Source organism: Symphalangus syndactylus, chromosome 18, assembly GCF_028878055.3.
Source record: "Symphalangus syndactylus isolate Jambi chromosome 18, NHGRI_mSymSyn1-v2.1_pri, whole genome shotgun sequence".
In the NCBI taxonomy this organism is placed as follows: Eukaryota; Metazoa; Chordata; class Mammalia; order Primates; family Hylobatidae; genus Symphalangus; species Symphalangus syndactylus.
Window position 1 is genome coordinate 12,067,028 of NC_072440.2, and position 19,993 is coordinate 12,087,020.

A 19,993-nucleotide genomic window follows, 5' to 3' on the forward strand; every position below is an offset into this window, starting at 1 on the left:
CAATGGACTTTAGTCAATAATAATGTACCAAAAGATAAAAATGAAAACAAACAAACACAAAAGACTGTGGAACACGCATAGGAGAGATAGAACACTGGAACATAATAGAGTCCAGAGGCAGACCCCACATGGCCAGTCACAAACCTGGCAAGGTGCCACGGCAGCGCAGGGAGGAAATAACTTAAATTTTCTTGGGGCATTTGGAAAATGTGTATCATGTAGAAAAACCTGAACCTTGATGCTTAACTTACCCCATGCACAAACATCAATTCCAGGTGGGTCATAGCCAAAGTGTGGACGGAAAAATGCTAAATCTAGGAAAATATCTTCATGACCGCAGGAAAAGGGTAAGATTTCTTAAAGAGCACACAACAAAATACTAACCACAAAGTAAAGATCAATAAAATGGATTGCATTAAAATTAAGGACTTCTAAGCATCACATAAGAGCTTCTTTCATCAAAGGATAACTTTAAAGGAGTAAAATGGCAAACCACAGACAGAAGAAATATTAGCAGTATGCTTGCAATGTGCATGGCTAATATATAAGTCTGACCATTTACTTAATAGAAGACAAATAGCCTAAAAAGGAGGCAAAAGACTTGAACAGATACTTCATAAAACTGGATATCAAAATGGCCAATACATATGAAAAGATGTCCAGTTTTATTAATCATCAGGTAAAAGCATTTTAAAACCACAAAGAATTATGAGTATATAATCACTTCAGTGGCCAAAATTTTACAAACTGACCATCCCAGGATGGTGAGGTTGTGAGGATGCCCAGACAGTGCTTTTGAAAGTAGAAATTGGTGGCCGGGCACAGTGGCTCACGCCTGTAATCCCAGCACTTTGGGGAGCCGAGGCGGGTGGATCACCTGAGGTCAGGAGTTCAATACCAGCCTGGCTAACATGGTGAAAACTCGTCTCTACTAAAAATACAAAAATTAGCCAGGCGTGGTGGCGGCCATCCGTAATCCCAGCTAGTCGGGAAGCTGAGGCAGGAGAATCACCGGAACCTGGGAGGCAGAGGTTGCAGTGAGCCGAGATCACGCCATTGCACTCCAGCCTGGGCGACAAGAGCAAAACTCTGTCTCAAAACAAAAAGAAAGTAGAAATTGGCACATAACTTTGGAAAGTTGCTTGGCATTATCTACCAAAAACAAACATATACATATGCGTATCTATTCAACAGAAATCTGTGCGTGTGTACAAGAGACATGTACATCATTGAAGCAGTCTTCTAATGGCCAAAGACCAGAACCAACTCAAGTGTCCACCAACAGTAGGACAGACACATGTATTAGAGTAGATTCCCACAGTAGATACTGTCTGGCAATGGAAAAGAAGGAACCAGTGCTTCGCCCAACAGTATGAGTGAATGTCTCAGACATACTTGCCGCATTCAGGGGTCTCGGATGGTCCTAGTGAACCACGTTCCCCAGGGGAGATGTCTCCCTTTGGTCTGGGTCAGTTACCAGGTGTTTCTTTCATAAAGGGAGTTTAAGTAATTCTTCTAAGAGTAAGGTTGGTTTTAAGGTTCAAGAAGGTTGCATATGTGCTGAGGAGGCCTTGTCTCTAGGGCAACCAGGTTTTTTAGGTCCTGTTGTCATGGAGACCCAGTAATTCCCCAGACCAGGTTACAGCATCTTGCTAAGTGATACATAGTGCATTGGCCCCGAGAGATGTCAGAGTGGGCCTTATGGCTGTCATTAATCTTATAGCCACAATCCGTGTCTTAGAGTAGAGGCCTCCACCCCCAGCCCACAGAATGGTACTGGGCCACCTGAACTCTGCCTCCTGTCAGATCAGCGATGACATTAGAGTCTTACAGGAATGTGACTCCTATTGTGAACTGTGCATGTGAGGGATCTAGGTTGTGCATGCTCCTTATGAGAATCTAATACACGATGATCTGGCCCTGTCTCCCATCACCCCTAGATGGGACCACCTAGTTGCAGGAAAACAGGTTCAGGGCTCCCACTGATTCTATGTTACGATAAATTATAGAATGACTTCATTATATATTACAATGTAATAATAATAGAAATAAATGCACAACAAATGCAATGAACTTGAATCATCCTGAAACCATTCCCCACCCCAGCCTTGGTCTCTGGAAAAATTGTCTTCCATGAAACCAGTCCCTGGTGCCAAAAAGGTTGGGGACCACTGCCTTACAGCATGCTACAATACACTAGTATCTGAAAGAAGCCAGACTTGAAAGACTGCTGTCTGAGTGATACTATCTACAGAAGTTTAGGGGAAAATGTCTATGGTGATATAAGTAAAAATAGCAGAAACTTTTGGCAGGTAATGTCTGGGGCAGACCACAAGGGAGGCTTCTGGGTTATTACAGTTTTGTCTTGAGTTGGTAACACGAGTGTATTTTCTTTCCACAAATCACTCATTCATTCATTCATTCATTCATTCCAGCCCTACACTTTCCATTGTGCCCTTTAATATTAGTTTCCAGTTTAAAAAAAAAAAAAAAAAGCTTATCTTAAGAGGAATAGGAAAATGTTACTAAGCTCACAAAGTATATTAAAATCTAGAGAATTAAAGATGCTTCATACTTGTTAGCTTAACTTATTAGATTTACAGGCACTGTTTAAATGCTTGGAAGGTCTGTTTGCTAGCCAGACAATTGAAATACCAAAAAAAAAAAAAAAAAAAAAAAAAAGAAAGAAAATCAAATATATTACATATATTAATTTCATTTAAAATACTTGAGGGAATTTCATGGTCTAAGTTTATAAATAGCATCAAACATTAATCAAAGTTGAATTCAAAGAGATAAGGAAGTCATTTTTTAATGTGTAATTTTCATACATCAAAAAATATTCTTTAAATGTAAGTTCCTAAGCAACCCTTGAATCATCTTTTCACTGGACAAAAGCAGTTATCCAGGGTATTGAAAGTGTCATGATGACACCATGTGATGTGGTCAATGAGGTGTCATCATCATGATAATTCTGTTTGCCCTTGTTGCGACTGTTGTCATTTGTCATGCTGTGTCAGTACCATCTACAACACAGATTCTTTTCTGCTGGTGGTGTCTCTCAGCCACCTAATCCTACTTTCCCAACCCTGCAGCTTAGACAGACACCACGGAACTATCATGGTGCCTTGAGGGGGATGGATTTGTGATCAACACCTCCAAGGCCAAAGCCACCCTGATACCCTGGGGGTCAAGAGGTGTGCTGTGGCAGAAGTCGTGACTCCTGGGCCCACAGTGCCTCTTTAGCCCCCACCCCAGGGGAGGACGTGCTTCTGCAGACCCTCTGCATCTGTGTGAATAAAAACACATGTGTGAGCATGGTCTCATGTAGAATCAGTCGTGTATACGGAAGCCCAGCAGGTTCCTACCTTACAGGGAGTGTCACCGGCCAAGGCAGCCCCCTCAAAGGGGCTGCGGGCTGGGCGAATCGTCCTTGGGGGCTGCTGCAGCTGCTCCCCCATGCACGACTCTAGCAAACACCCATGACTTTGGATAATCAAACCAGGAGCTCAGTGGCCTCCCACAGTGGACAGTCTCTTCCCACTGAGTTCTGGAGGAGAGGGAAGTGCCTGATGCATCTCTATACCCCACAATCCCTGGAAACTGAGGAAGTAAAAAAAAAAAAAAAATGAAAGATTAAAGAGACATGGCTGTCAGTTAATGGGGTGTTGAAAACACTCAAATAAAATCAGTTCCATGTAGTGCAGTGGTAGAACCAGGGAGGATGCCCAGAATCCAGACACATGTTTTATATCAAATTATTGCAGGAGCCTGAGTGAGAACATTAACCTCCCTGGCACCATTCTCTCCTCTGTTGGACAGGGGTTTTTCCTCTGCTGCCCTCTTACCCCCAGGTCACATGGGAGGTAACATGATCAGGATGGTGAGCAAGGAGTACCAGGCTCCCCGCAGAGATGGAAAGACCCCAGAACAATCGAGCAAAGAAAGTCCGAGAGCACATGGGTCAGCTGTTCATGCACTCACCAGCGCCCTGCAAAGACGCCTCATTGTGCAGAGAGAAGGTGGAGATGGCAGATCCAGTGCAGAAGCCAATAGCAATGCCCTAGAACTGGGAACACCATGGAGGGGATCAGATGTGCCGCTGCCTCGGGGCAACAAGTCCCAGAGGGGGTGTCTCCGGGAGACCTCCCTCTGCCAGGTCTGGAGCAGAGGCAGGGCCAGGCCTTGACATGTATCTCTGATAAAGCAAGGACTGGAGCCTCCTCACTCTGATGAACTGTGGAGGCGGGCTCTGAACAGCTGGAAAGACTGAGGCTCCCACCCACTGCCCAGAAGGTCTGTGATGTGGAGAAAAAGATACATCACTGTGTTTCCATCACAACAGCAGAGCGAAGCTACAGTCCTTCCACCAGAATACTGCTGATGGCCGAATCTTCATCCAAAAGGCCTTTTACTTTCGTTTGATGTCCAGCTCCATAAATACTCACTGAATATGGACAACATGCAGGGTACCAGACCTATGTGCTTATTTGTAACTAAAGAGGTATTTTTACAGAAAATGCATAGGCCGCCCTGGATGAGTCAGGGTTTGCCAGAGAAACAGACCAGTGGGCTGTATATGATAACATAGAAGAGATTTTCTGAGGGACGTGGAAATCTCTTCTGTATTACTTCCTTGGTTTTTTTTTTCCTTTGAGATGGAGTTTTGCTCTTATTGCCCACGCTGGAGTGCAATGGCATGATCTCAGCTCACCAGCTCCCAGGTTCAAACAATTCTCCTGCCTTAGCCTCCCCAGTTGCTAGGATTACAGGCAAGCACCACCACGCCTGGCTAATTTTGTATTTTCAGTAGAGACAGGGTTTCTCCATGTTGGTCAGGCTGGTCTCGAACTCCTGACCTCAGGTGATCAGCCCGCCTCAGCCTCTCAAAGTTCTGGGATTACAGGCGTGAGCCACCGCGCCCGGCCCTCTTCTGTATTACTCTACAGACCCCACTGGTCTGTTTCTCCCTTTACAGCTCGCAGGATCATGGAGGCTGAGAAGTCCCAGGTTAGAGCCCCGGGAAAGCATGTGGTGCACACTCAGCCCTGGTCTGAAGGTCTGAGTACTGGGTAGGGTGGGCGAGGATGGGGGCCAGGGCAGTAACGTGAGTCCTAGAGTCTAAGGCCTGAGAACCAAGAGCACAGGTGTCCAAGGGCAAGAGGAGACAAATGTCCCAACTCGGAGAGGAAGAATGCGCCCTTTCTCTGCCTCCTTGTTCTACCAGGGCCCACGGTGGATTGGACAACAATGCCCGCCCACACCAGGGAGGGGTCTTCTTGACTCAATCCGTGGGTTCACATGTGCTCTCATTAAGAAACACCCACCCAGACACACCCAGGAATAATGTTTCACCAGCTGTCTGGGCACCCCATGGCCCAGGCAAGTTGGCACATGAACCACACCACACACTCTGCCAGCCCAGGAATCTTCTCTGCAAAAAGAGGCTTGCCCTCCTAAGAAGGCTGCTCCAGGGCCTGGGCCCCTTAAACTGGCTCCTGAACCCCGACACACAAGGAGAAAGCCTCTCATCAATGCAACCTTGGTGATAATAAAATTACAAATACCATGTTTATGTTTCTGGAAAAGGGAAATAGGCCGGCTGAGACTTGTGGACAAGAAGACCATGGACAAAATATACAGAAACATGCAAGCATGGCTGTTCTGGGCAGGAATGCCGGGCTGGCTTTGCACGGCTCATGAGCCCTGATCTCATCCAAAGCTGCTCAGGACAAGAGGGTGGGTGGGGCCTGGAAGTGGATGCAGCTGGAGGCCTCTCTACACGTCTGATGTGATTTCATATTGGATGGAAGAGTGTCTCTGTCTTTCTGAGCCATCCACTTTGTTCTCATGCAGATGAGAAGACCTGCGGGCAAGGCTGTTGCTGCCCTCTCTTCTCTGACAAGCTCAATCGTGGTATTTATTTGGAGTGATTAGCAGTGGAAGAACAGAACTTCTCTCTTAGAATTAGTCTCCCAGGGTGGACATCCTAAGGTGGTGTTTTTTCTTGTTTAATTTTGTTTTGTTTTGTTTTTAATTTTTAAAAAAGGAGCAAGAGTGGCTTTTGCTGTGGTATCATGTCATGTTTCTTTCAATAGAATCTGTAGAAAATAAGGACAAACCATGATTCGGTGAGCCTGGCCCTCTGGAAAGCCACTTTGAGGGGAAGGTTTGAGCTCCTTACACAGAAGTGGTTCCCAGGCCCCTCGCTGCTGGGGCGACACTGGGTGTGGCGTGAAGCCTGGGTGAGCCATGCACCATTTTGGCTGGACTGTTTCCCTCTCAGAGAATGCAATTGTTCATCTGCTCAGTGGTATCAGCAAACAAGCAGCATCCCATGGGTGAAACCCCAAATGCCTGGCAAGGCCTCCAGCCCACCTTCATGTGAGTGTGTGGAGCCTCACGCTCAGCTCACAGGGTCACCACTCAGGAAGGTCAGGAACACGGCCTGCAGGGCTCTCGAGCCCAGTGGAGCTGGGGAGGGAGGGAAGGATTGACAGAGAAGGAAGCTCAGCCACACAGCCAGGTGCCTCAAGCCACACAAGCATGGGGTGCACATGGCCAGCCATGTCCAAATCCAGGGGGCCCTGCTGTCCTGGAAGTTGGAGAAAGCCACCAACAGGTTCTCCACTTACTCTCAGGGCCAGCCATCAATGGTCCTTAAAACCCCCTGACAGTGGGTCCTTTGATCCACCCCTTGCGAAAGCCGCAACCTCATCCCTTCTCCCACAGCAGGGGCTTCAGCCCTCCTCCTGCCTCCCAAGCCCTCAGCCTGGCCCCTGGTTTTGGCAAGCCCTGATCTTCTACTTCTGTAGAGAGATGAAGGCATCAGACTCAGCTCCTTCCACCTTCTATTGTTTTTCCAACTCAGATCTATTGGTCTTGACCATCCAGGCCCATAGGGAAAAGCATCCTTAGCTGTTGTTTGCAGCAACCCTTTGGACAAACCATACCATCTTCCTGACCCCCTGGTTCCTTATCTCTAAATATCAGAGACACCCACACTTATCACCCAGCGTGATCTCATGCCAGGTAAGTCTAAGGTAATTGGGGCCAAGGGCTGTTCTGAGGTTAAATAATGTAATTTCTATCAAGAATATGACAACACGAGACTGCAGTGAGCCGTGATGGCACTGCCACACTCTAGCCTGGATGACAGTGTGAGACCTTCTCTCAAAAAAAAAAAAGAATATGACAACAGCTCCTTGATATGATAAACACAGAGTTACTGTATGACCAACTCTCCACTCCTAGGCATGTACCTAGGAGACTTAAAAGCAGTGTTTAAATACATATTTGCATAGGAGTGTTCTTGGCAGCATTATTCATAATAAACAAAAAGTGGAAACAACCCAAGTGGTGTATCACAAAATGTAGTATATTTATACAATGAAATACGGTAGTGTTCCTCCATAAAAAGGAATGAAGTTTTGTTTGTTTGCTCATTTGTTGTGACGGAGTCTTGCTGTGTCGCCCAGGCTGGAGTGAAGTGGCATGATCCTGGCTCACTGCAACTTCCACCTCCCAGGTTCAAGCAATTCTCCTGCCTCAGCCTCCTGAGTAGCTGGGACTAAAGATGTGTGTCACCACGCCCGGCTAATTTTTGTATTTTTAGTAGAGACGGGTTTTCACCATGTTGGCCAGGCTGGTCTTGAACATCTGACTGCAAGTGATCTGCCCGCCTCAGCCTCCCAAAGTGCTGGGATTACAGGTGTGAGCCACAGCACCCAGCCAGGAATGAAGTTCTGACACAGGCTACAGTGTGGCTGAGCCTTGAGAATGTTATGCTCTGTGAAATAAGCCAGACACAAAGGGCCATATAGTGCCTGGTTCCATTTACATGAACTGTCCAGAATAGGCACATTCATGGAGATGAGAAGTAGATAGATGGTTACCAGGGGCTGGGGGAGGAGGGAATGAGGGGTGATTGCCAAAGGGTATGGAACTCCTCTTTGTAGGGACATGATAATATCCTACGATTCGGTACTGTTCACGGTTGCCCAGCATTGCCAACATACTTAATGCCTCTCGGCTCAGCCACTCTAAAGTGATTAATACCATACATTTTATGTTTTGTATATTGTTAAAACAATTAAAAGGGAGGCCCTCAGACTAAGGGTACCCTAATGCCTTGGGTTCTTACATAAGCAAAATTAAACTTAAGGCCAGGGGCGGTGGCTCATGCTTGTAATCCCAGCACTTTGGGAGGCCGAAGCCAGTGGATTACTTGAGGCCAGGAGTTCATGACCACCCTGGCCAACATGGTGAAATCCCACCTCTACTAAAAATACAAAAAAATTAGCCAGGCATGGTGGCAGGCACCTGTAATCCCAGCTACTCGGTAGGCTGAGGTGGGAGAATCACTTGAACCTGGGAGACAGAGATTGTAAGATTGAAGTGAGTAGAGATCGTGCCGCTGAACTCCAGCCTGGGCAACAGAGTGAGACTGTCTCAAAAAAAAAAAATAAAATAAGAGAGAGAGAAAAAAGAAACTTAAGCTCAGCCGATCACAGGCAGCCAAGTAAGGATGAGTTCTATTACGAGGAACTCCCCCTGGCTGGAAAGTTCAAATGAAAGGACTGCTCCACTTTAACCAATTAAATAATTTCTTTGCTCTGCTTCCACATTCACCCTATAAAAGTTTTCCCTCCAAGCCCCTCCAGCAGAACCCCCAACCAGCTGGGATCTGGAGCTGCCCTATTCATGAATAGCTTTCTGCTGACATAAACCCTTTAAAGTTTTAATGTGCCTATGTTTATTTTTTAACAGTATCTTACCACGATTTTTTAAAAAGAAAGCAAGTTCTGGTGATTCAGCTCCTTCCTGCCCCTATCCAGGGTCTCCCTTTAAACACAGACTCTATGACATCCTAATTACTGGCTTCTCCTTGGTCATTGTGATGGGCAGAAGAACAGCCCTGCAAAGATGCCCACATCCCAGTCCTTATCCTAGTCCATGTCCCAGTCTACATTTCAGTCCATGTCCTAGTCAGTGTCCCAATTCCTGAAACCTGCGAACATGTCACCTTACATGGCAAAAGGAACTCTGCACGTGCAATTAAGAAACTGGAGATGGGGAGCTGATCTCGGGTTATGGGGGGCGGGGGTCCAGGGTAATCAGGGTTCTTACACAAGGGAGGGAGGAGGGTCAGAGGAAGAGATGTGTCCTTGGAAGCAGAAGTCAGTCTGAGAGAGATTGGAGGATAGCATGCTGCTAGCTTTGAGGATGAAGGGACCATGAGCCAGGGAACACAGGCAACCTCTAGAAGTTGGAAAAGGCAATTAAATGGGTCCTCTTCCAGAGTCTCCAAAAGGAATGCAGCCCTGACCACCCATTTTGCATGTAAATCTGTATAATTTTAAGTCACCAGGTTTCTGAAAATTTCTAGCAGCAACAATAGACAGACAAGTCCTATACTCTTCCAACATGTTTGGTCCCACCACTATTAGTCTGCTCCTCAGCCTTGGCCCCGCCATCCACTCTATCTTTCATTCCATCTCTCCCTCATCCTGCCTGAAAAATTCCTAGGGTTGTTCTCCTGCCCTCACCTTCAGGGAAATCGCCTTGGACCTTATGTGTGTGGACACAGCCAAAGTCAAGCTGCATTTTGAACACTCTCCCAACAGAGAATAATTCTTGCCTTTCCAATGGCTACCAACAGGAAGGCCACGGAACGGATGGTAATCATGCTCCATTGCTGCAGACGGCATTATGGAATCTTCCAATTAAAGGTATTTTAATTATTCCTAGTCCCACAGCCCCAGCTTGGTCTTCCAGCCTTCTGATAAGGATGTTACAGGAGTGTGAGAATGGGATTCGTCCCAAGACGGATTCTCTAAGGCCTACCTGAGCCGCTGTCTTTCCCTCTGGAATGCACTTCGATTACGCTCTGCTGGTCATAACACTTTACATCTGAGGAGGAAATTGTACAATCCCTTTAGTGACAATTAAAAGGAAGGATTTGCCTGCAGGTCATCGAGAGCATCTCAGAAACATTGCCTGGCTGTTCTCTCCTTTTCTTACGTTAATCCTGTTATCTTGTTTCCTTGGGGCATCTTCCTTTATTACTTTTAAAACCTTATCAGAGAGGAAGAAAAACAATCAGAATACTTACAGGATGGTTATCTTGCAGTGGTTGGAATCCATGTAAGGCACCTCAGAGAACTTTAACCCAGAAGGGTCCTTGAAATAGAGAAGAGGCACCGATGCTCCTGCCCCTGGCTTCCCCGGGTCCTGAATCAGAAGGGCCCTGCAGACACAGATGGCTCTTTGGAAACTTGCTCCGTGACTGAGGGCTGATGTCCATCAAGGGCAGGATCAGACAGGCAGATACCATGAGGACCACCTGGTACTTACCCCTCACTTCACAGTGGGATCTGAAACCCAGAGAAAAGGAAGAACTGGGTCCAAGCTTCGGAGTCCAGGGCTCGGGATCTGTTTGCTCAGAGGGGCAGCCTCTGTTTGAAGATCTCAGTGTCCTTTTAAAAATTCATAAAGAAGGAGGCTTGGAGAGAGAGAAAGAGCACACATAGGAAGACGCTGTAACTACAAAAGTCAGTACTCAGAGGGGCTCAAGTGAAAGTGGAAAGCAGAACAAGGAATGTTTGCCTGAACTTGGAATGAACATCACCCATCAGATGTGCATGCTCCAGGAGTTTGCAAAGGGCTTGCCCATGTACTGGGCACCTTTCTGGGGGGTCCCATGCCTCTCTCCTTGCCAGAGAGTATTCATGGCCATACCTCAGCATCCCAGCACCAAATACAGATGCTGTGGGCAGCAGGTGCTCCATCAATGAATAGAAGGGCAAATCCATGATCTCAATGAGCCCTTAGGGATCCCCCGCCTCAGCTGCCTGTTTTGCAGAAGAGAAAAGGCCACTGTCACACAGGGAAGCTTCCAGCCTGTTCCAAATGCCTCCTCATTGACCTAACTGCACAGCACGTTGAGCTGGATGGGACTCTGCCAGGGCTCAGTGAGGCATTTGATATGGTTAGGCTTTGCGTCCCTACCCAAATCTCATCTTGAATTGAATCACCAGGTGTTGAAGGAGGAACCTAGCAGGAGGTGACTGGAAAATGGGGGCAGTTTCCCCCATGCTGTTCTACTGATAGTGAGTGAGTTCTCATGAGATTTGATGGTTTTATAAGTGTTTGGCAAGTTCCTCCTTCACTCACTCTTCTCTCTCCTGCCATCATGTGAAGAAAGTGCCTTGCTTCCCCTTCACCTTCCACCATGATCATAAGTTTCCTGAGTCCACCCCAGCCATGTGGAACTGTGAGTCAATTAAACCTCTTTCCTTAATAAATTGCCCAGCCTCAGGTAGTATCTTTATAGCCATGTGAGAACAGACTAATACAGCATTCTATAGATTTTTTTCATCCTCTGAAAACCCCAGCACCTTCCATTGCCTTATTCACATAAAGCATCAGGCATGAACTGGGCAGATGTCCAGATGGGTCATTCTAGCCCCTCCAAATGCTTCATGAAACTGAAGGCACAGACCTGGCCTTGAATGGCCACATGATCTTGGACACTTTTTAACCTCAATTCCTTACCTGCAATGGACTGACAGTACCTGCATCTCAGGGCTTCTACGAGTGTTACCCAAGACAGCAAATTGGCCTCTGCCTGAAAACTGAGGCTGTAGTGGACAGTCATTAAAAACCTCTTTCTCCCTTGATGATGTGGCCCCTTCCCTCAAGGAGCTCAGCCCCTCAGCATACTGAGACAGTGACTCTGTAAAGAAAACACGTTGGGAAACCTGCGTTTGAAGCATCTGTGGACTCTTGGGTGGGGAATGGGGAGAAAAGCAATCTCACCCAAAAGCTTCACCCCCTTTCAGAACTGTTTTGCAAGAGAGCACAACAGTTCTCTGAGAGAACTGCTCAGAGGTAGGCAACAAATACTGCATGATTCCACTTATGTGAGGTCCCTAGATGAGTCAAATTCAGAGAGACAGAAAATAGAATGGTGGGTGCTAAGGGCTGTGGAGGAGAAGGGGAGTTAGTGTTTAATGGCTACAGAGTTTCAGTTTGGGAAGATAAAAAAGTCTGGAGATGGATGGTGGTGATGGTTGTACATGAAGGTACTAAATACCACTGTATTGTATATTCAAAAACAGTTAAAATGGTAATTTTTTTGTTATGTATATTGCACCACCAAAAAAATGAATGAATAAATAATAGATAAACAGTGGTAGTAGTTACATGGTAGGAGCTACCACTTATGCAGGGCTTCTTGTGTGGCTTTTGGTTACCAACTCATTATGTGCATGAGAGACACAGTTAGGAGGCATTAGGAAGAGAAAGCAAGACCAATGGGAAATGTGGGTATTTGTTAGCTAGGGCTGCATAACAAATTACCACTGAGTGGTTATTTCCTCATGTTCTGAAGGCTGGTGAGTCCAAGATCAACGTTTCAGCTGTGGTTCCTGATGAGGGCACTCTTCCCAGCTTTCAGGTGGCAGCCTTCTCAATGTGTCCTCATGTGGCAGAGGGAGAGCTCTAATGTCTCTTCTTATAAGGATGCCCCAATCCTATCAGGTTAAGGCCCCACCCTTAGGACCATCTTTAACCTTAATTCTCTCCTTAAAGGCCCTATCTCCAAATGTAATCACATTGGAAGCTAGACTTTCAACATATAAATAGAGAGGAGTGAACTTTGTTCCTAACAGAAGGGAAAGACCGATTAGATATGGGTGGAGACAAAGACTGGCTCCACTTTGCTGCGTCAGGGCTCAGAGGATACCTAGGCATTTGAGAAGCAGAAAAAATAAGGAGGGAAAGTGGTGTCTTGAGGGATGAGGGGGCAATTATAAGCTTTCTTTCCTATACTGAGTTTGAAATAAACCCAGGACAGGCAGTAAGACAACCCTGGAGCTTTGTATATATGCCAGGGCTGGACTTGAAAATGGGGAGCCATAAATTCATGAGTTCACCCAACTTCAGCACTGTGCCTGAGGAGCAGCCCAGAAGCAAAACAAGAGAGCTAAGCTCATCAGGCTTAGAGTCAAGGGAAAGGAGGGTCACTGACTACAGCTGGGCAGGGATAAATCAGCAGAAGAACATTGAAAAATGGCAAGGAAGCATTTAGAAAGGAGGGTAGGGAAGGAAGAGGGTGGCCCAGATGCTTTGAGCAAATATGTGAAGGCTGAAAAGAGACTGAGGCTGCACAGCTTATGTAACTTACCTGAAAAAACATATAACACTAAATGGTGGAGTCTTAAAAAAAAAAAAATGTACTGGTCAGAGTTAAACAGGCAAGGAAGATTTTATCCAAGACTGTTGCAACCTGGGAGAGAGATTGAACTCAATTCCACTGAAACAACAGGTGGGAGGGTTTTGAAGCTTTGGAATGAGCTAGGGGTGAAGTCCTAGAGGACACTGGGGGCCGATGTGATCAGGCTGTGTGTGTTTGCCAATCACCTCTCATCAACATCAGGATCCCCTCCCTCAGGGACTGGGAGCCGGGGGCACCATCTTCCTGATGATCATGTTTTGAAGGAACCACTTCCAGGTCCTTGAGAAATACATTCCTGGGTTGTAGAAGGTGTCCATCTCAAAGGGCCAGAGAGAGACTTACGACCACAATTTTTCTAAAGCAATGCTCTGAGCAAAGGGAGGTCAGGGGCCTCGAGTCAGGAAGAAGCCTGCCCAAGCATCAGCCAAGCTGATGGGAACATTCAGGCTGTCCTGGCCAAGTCCTAGAATCATCTGAAGGACAAAGAAATGGAAGCTATGAAAGGAAGAAGGACCTGTTCAGCACAGAGCCAACTTGCACCCCTGAGCACTTGTGGCTCTGTTTGCAGTGTCCTGGGGCACCAGCTCCTGAAGTCAGGAAGGAAGCAGCCGAGCAGCTCCAAGGCTGAGCAGTGGGCCCAAGGGGCCTCCCTAGGCAGCCACAGGGAAGAACCATGGGAGGGTTCCTGTCCTGTGCATCTGCACATTCAGCCCTGCAGCCACTGCACTAACTTCTCACCATCACAGTCTCCATTGTACAGATGAGGAAACAGGAAAACAAACAACTTCCCCAAGGCTCCCAGAGCTACAGCCATCTGCATTTTCCTCACTCCCTTGCTGCCCTTTCCCGGGACATCACTCTTGCTTGGATCGACAAGGATGGCCCAGTAAGGAGCAGCCTTCATACTAACAAGCCCACATGAAGGCCTTGTGCTCACAGGAGAGTCTGTGTGTAGCTGTTCATATTTGGAAGACTTTGACGTTTGATCCCAACTTTTTTGCCCTCTTCCTTTTTATGCAATTAAAATCAATACCATAAAACCCCAATAGCACATAAGGAAGCAGGAAGCCCTCATCAGATGATGAACCTGCTTGGTGTCTTGTTTTTGGACTTCCAGCCCTGAGTTTGTGGTATTTTGCTATCACTGCCCAAATGAACCAAGACTGCCAGGGTCCTCTTGCCAGAGCCAGCAAGCACCTGGGTTTACAGGTGAGTGGGAAGAGAACCAAGAGGGCTGCCTGATGAATGTGTCCTCCAGGTCCAGGGCTGTGGGCTCAAAGAGACGGGAAGCAAGAACCAGGCTTCTCCCAGGCTGCCAGTGGGATGGAAAGAGTCATGGCAGCTGCCCCTTGGGGCAGGGGGAAGGTGGATTGGGCAGCTCTGCCTTGCTTTGAGTCTCAGGCTCCCGGCATGGAGGGAAGAGGTCCCATCAGGGAGGAGCTGGGCTTGCTTTCCTCACGAGGGTGAGGGCAGGACTGCGTGATGCCCATCGGCAAGGGTGGCACTCGGCTTCCCTGCATCCAGAGCGCCATCAAGGCAGCCTGACTCAGCACTCCTGCACCCAGGGCCTCAGGTGAGGCTCTTTAGAGATGCTGGCAGGATCTGGGGGACATTGGGCTGCTTGGAATGGACGGGCTGCCTTCCAAATCACAGAGATTTGAGTGGACAAGATGGCCAGGCTCCAGTCCAGTGCCAGACAGCATGCAGCTGAGAGGTGAATTGGCAGGCAGAAACACCGACGGATGGCAAGGGTGACCAGGAGCTGCCACTCAGAGCCCAGAATGCCCAGCAAGCGCCATCCTGGAGGCTGTCATGCCCTGGAGGCAGGAGCAACCACTGGTCCCAGGACAAAGACTCCCTGAGAGCGAGGCCCGGATAGGACAGGGTGGTAGGAAGGCCACCCAGCCCCATAGACCTCGCTTGGTCTGCTGCCTGCCTGTGCCCTGACACTTTGCGGGTTCTGCTCCACCTCATCACCCAGATGCCCACCATGTCCTGCTGAGCACACATCTGACCGCTCAAACCTGCTCAAACAAAGCATTGCTGCCAGAAGCCGCAGTCTCTGAAGTAGAGATGGTGGCTGCCTCCCCCGCCAGCTCTGAGTTTTCATCGATTCATTCTATAAATGGAAATCGATGCCATTTATGGCCTTTCTCCCATCACTGCCTTTGCAGTAGCTTCGGCTTCAAGCCAGCAGCTATTTAAAGTCTTCGTGATGCTGAGACTTGCCTACATTAATATTCAAATGTTGTTGTAATTACCTCTGACACTTATTGAGTTGTGGCTGGGCCAACCACTTCATATGTAGACTTCATTCGATCTTCAGGACTGACCTATGATGTATACACGATGACGGGCCCCATCCCCTGTACTCATCCTCAGATGCGGAAGCCCAGCTCAGAGCAGGAAGAAGGGGTAGTCCCACAGCCACCTGCGAGAGGCAAAGGTGGGATGTGAACATGACACTCCAGAGCCTGCCTCTGTTTAAAAAAAATCATCCAAGACTTGCAAATAAGCAAAAGGATGGCTTCCGACGCCACACGGGGCTATTGTCTAGCAGCCCACATATGCGAGAGTTCGTTCTTTAGGAAGGCTCCTTTCCTATTGCTCTTCCCTACTGATTCGTTCCCAGACTCTGAAATTACTTGTCAAGCTGTGGATTTCTGCCTGGCAAAGATGCAAATGACTTCTACCTAGTGAAGAAGATAACCCCACAGGCGATGACTTCATTGCCCTGGAGGACAGCAACCAGCTTTGCATTTAACGTAGCAACCTGATTTCAGCTCGCCTTCCTGGCTTACGGTGTAAGCACCTGTTCCTCAAATTCTCCTTTGAATGGGGTTCACCCTCCTGCCAGCTCCCTGTTCATTGAGGTAAGTTAATCTTTGAGGAGTGTTCATTCCGTATTTGCAGGAGAGTCCTATTTTTAACTGTTCAGAGGGATGTTTTGATGGCTCTGAGCTCCAGCCCTGCTGGAAAGCCTGTCCTTCCTCAGAGGTATGGCTCCAAAGCCCCTCCTCTTTAAGCTTTCTCAGTCCAGCTTTATCCTCTGACTGTTCTACCCAATGACACTCATCCTTAACTGCATCCCACCTCCATAAGGTGTGGAAAATAAAATGTCAGGACCCTCTAAATGTATTATGCCAAGAGAGAGATTAAGCCCTAGAGACTGAGTGATGTAGCATGTTTGCAATTCTGCTTCTTAGATTATAAATGAGGAGAGATGAATTATCTTCCTCATTGCTCTTGTACCAGGCCTCCCCCTTCCAATCCAAGACTTTGCTATGGATTCACTGCCTCCTTTATTGCCCTGTACCCAACTCAGCCCAGATGGTTCTCAAGACCCCATAACCATTACATCTTCAGTGTAGAATGTTAAATATACCTTTTCTGAAAGAACAAGACCACCTCAACTAATCAGATTGTTGTAACTATACATTTAACCTTATATAGAAAGATACTGAAATTCTGTTAGTCTTCCCTGAACTTTGTTGATGTATGCAATCCCAAACTTCTGCACTTTGGAACACTGACTTGCATTCTTTGGAATCTGTGTTTCCCGGGTGGCTCATCCTCAGCTTTGCAACTGAATGAACTCTCTTTAAACTAGATTCTGACCCTTTTGTTTACTTGAGGTTTACAGTGCCTATAGCATATGCACAGCCCTGCTCACCCCCACCCCCAGCCAACAATGGCTTCCAATTAGGTTACTTTCACTCATCCTCTCTCCTGGAGTCCCTGCAACCCCAATGGAAGGTACATATATATATAGTTCCATGCCTTTCATTTCTACCTATATGCAATCACGGGGACAGCACACCTCTCTCGGTTGTTGGATGGATGAACATATGGATGGATGTTGAATGTTGAATGTTGAATTGGATGAATGGATGTGTGGATTGATAGATGGATGAATGGTAGATAGATGGGTGTGACGGATGGATGGATGGATGGATGGATGGATGGATGGATGATGGGTGATGGATTGATTGATGGATGGATGGTTGGATGGACAGAGGGATTATGATAGATCAGAAGACATGCTTGACAGTTCTAAAAAGCTGCAACTTAGCCTCTGAGTCTGTGAGTGACCTTGGGCAGACTACGTCTTCTCTCTGGGCCTCAGTTTCCTGACCTATTAACTGTGGGAGAAGACTGGCTGATTCCAGAGGCTTCTCCCAGCTCTCAGCCTCTGATTGTATTATGCATGCTATAAATTGATTCACAGAGAAATCTTTGAACATCAAGACTCTCAATGACAGTAAGTTCAGAAAGAAAAAATATTAATGATGTGAAATCAAAAACAAAACAAAAACTCTGCCATCACAATCAGAGTTCTGTTTGTCAGGAAGCTGCAGAAGCTGAAGTTAACAGGATGGAATCATCCACCTGCTTATTATTTATTCATGGGATGAGCCCCAGCAGCAGAGGAAGCCTCCTCTCCACCAGTGTTGGCTGGGAGGGCCAGAAAACAGGGAAGTTTCAGGGCTGTTCAAGCAGAACTTGACCTTTCCACCTTCTCCTTCCCTGAAAGGAGGGCAAGTGGCCAGAGCTGGCTGGGCATCTGTGAGCAGTGGGCAGGGGTGCTGGGTCAAAAACAACTGGCCACCTGCCCCTGCAGATGATTGAAGAGAGAGGAGCTAAGAGGTTGGCATCTCCCCTTGGTTGGGTAATTTGACAGTTTTGATGGAGAAGGGAATTTTCCCTTTTCCTCAGCCTGGGAACTTGGCTTTCCAATACCTAGGCGGTGGCATCTATTCCCATTTCAATGCAGACTGATTTTCAGCTGCCAGGGACCCCTGCAGCTCTTTTCTATCAAATTTGCATTGCAATGATTGGAGACGGCAGGGGATTGGGAGCCAATTTTTTTAGCTGTGAGCTTATCAATGCAGGAGTCTGCCCAAAGTTAACTTCATCTTGTCCCAGGAAAAGCACCCCCCTCCTACTCCATGCCCAATCTGACACCTACTTCAAAATAAAAAGAAGAAAAGTTAATAAAAATCAGAGGGTTCACTAGACTGAATACTTAACATGACTGCGGTGATAAAAAAAAATGTGTAAGAATATCTCACGGAAGATGTACATGGAGCTCAGATTAAGAAATTCCATCCCCGAGAAACAGGCAGCTTTCTTCTTCAAAGCTCCTATGTGTCAAAGGCTCTTAGAGAAAGAGAAGTGGGTGGGAGATGGAAACTGGGTTTTGAAGACTCTTCTAGGAAAACAGAAAAATGCTCTCTTAAGTGATAAGGAGTTCTCACAGAAACGGCAGCTTCCAGTTATCTAAAGTAACAGAAGGCCCTTGAAGTTCAGGACCGCAGAGTACTGGGCCCAAGTTCTCACTGAATCTTGGGTGAAGACACAGGCACAGCAGAGTGGGGGACCGACCCATAGGGAGCGTGAGGCCTGCTCAGAGGTTGCCGGATGCAAACCCTGCCAGGGTGTTCATTTGCTGATGAGACAATTCGGCTGAGTGGAGACACTGCCTGGATGTCGGCTGAGACTCAGAACAAGAGGGAGATCAGTACATTCAATCCAAGAAGAGCAGCCAACTGCGGGGAGCCTGGCCACCCTGGCTCCGGCAGGTAACCACACAAAGCTGTAGGTAGAGCTGTCCGTGGAATCCGACTAACTCCTGATGGCCCAGCACTCCGTGCAAATGTGTAATACAGCAAGTGAGAGACGGCCTCAGAGACAGGCCAGGTCTAGGTTCCGGGTCAGCCAGCCTCCAGCCAGGTGACCTTGGACATACTTGAACTTCTCCTCCCCGGTTTTCTCATCAGTCATCATGGGTTATTAGCTCTCTACCAGGAGTGCTGCTGGGATTAACCTCTAAAAATATGGATAAAGGTCGGGCTCCGTGGCTCATGCCTGTAATCCTGGCACTTTGGGAGGCCGAGGCAGGTGGATCACCTGAGATCAGGAGTTTGAGACCAGCTGGCCAACATGGTGAAACCTCATCTCTACTAAAAATATAAAAACCAGCCGAGTGTGGTGGTGCACACCTGTAATTGCAGCTACTCGGGAGGCTGAGGCAGGAGAATTGCTTGAACCTGGGAGGAGGAGGTTACAGTGAGCTGAGATTGCATCACCACATTTCAGCCTGGGTGACAGAGCAAGACTCCAGCTTAAATAAATAAACAAATAGGCCAGGCGCCGTGGCTCATGCCTGTAATCCCAGCACTTTGGGAGACTGAGGCAGGCAGATCACAAGATCATGAGATCAAGAACATCTTGGCCAACATGGTGAAACCCCGTCTGTACTAAAAATGCAAAAATTAGCCGGGCATGGTGGTGCGCACCGGAAATCCCAGCTAGTCTGGAGGCTGAGGCAAGAGGATCACTTGAACCCAGGAGGCGGAGGTTGTGGTGAGCTGAGATTGCGCCACTGCACTCCAGCCTGGGCGACCAGTGAAACTCCGTCTCAAAAAAATAATAATAAAAAATAAATAAAATAAAATAAAATACGCATAAAGCATGTAGAACACCTACCACGTTTGTGAAAGAAGAAGATAAGCCCCCGGTCACCTGCTTGCTCATGCCCTAAATCCAGAAGACACAGGCAGGCCATGGCAGGAGGGGCCCACAGGGTAGCTTCTGCCCCTAGAATGGAGCCACAGAAGGTCTGGAGGCTTGGGGGTCCAGGGCTCTCCAGGTCGTGCTTGCATCTACTCACACTGACATGGAAGGACCTGCTGTGAGGGGAACCCTAGCTAGTCTCAGAAGGGAGAAGAGGGGGCACGCACTGCCCCAGCT

General features: G+C 47.5%; 1 long non-coding RNA gene across 3 annotated transcripts in view; it reads right to left on the reverse strand.

Moving 5' to 3' along the window:
• The window catches only part of LOC129467574 (uncharacterized), a 170,112-nt gene that overhangs the window by 103,774 nt on the left and 46,345 nt on the right, over nucleotides 1-19,993 (reverse strand). Inside the window, exons 4-8 of one of the 3 annotated variants that reach the window (XR_010116880.1) lie at nucleotides 15,502-15,671; nucleotides 10,741-10,853; nucleotides 10,357-10,478; nucleotides 10,115-10,249; nucleotides 9,847-9,912 (exon numbers count right to left, since the gene is read on the reverse strand). This is a non-coding gene — a long non-coding RNA (uncharacterized lncRNA). Of the gene's footprint in view, nucleotides 1-9,710; nucleotides 9,913-10,114; nucleotides 10,250-10,356; nucleotides 10,505-10,740; nucleotides 10,854-15,501; nucleotides 15,672-19,993 lie in introns of those variants that run through there. The other 2 variants (XR_010116882.1, XR_010116881.1) reach the window with 2 other exon arrangements.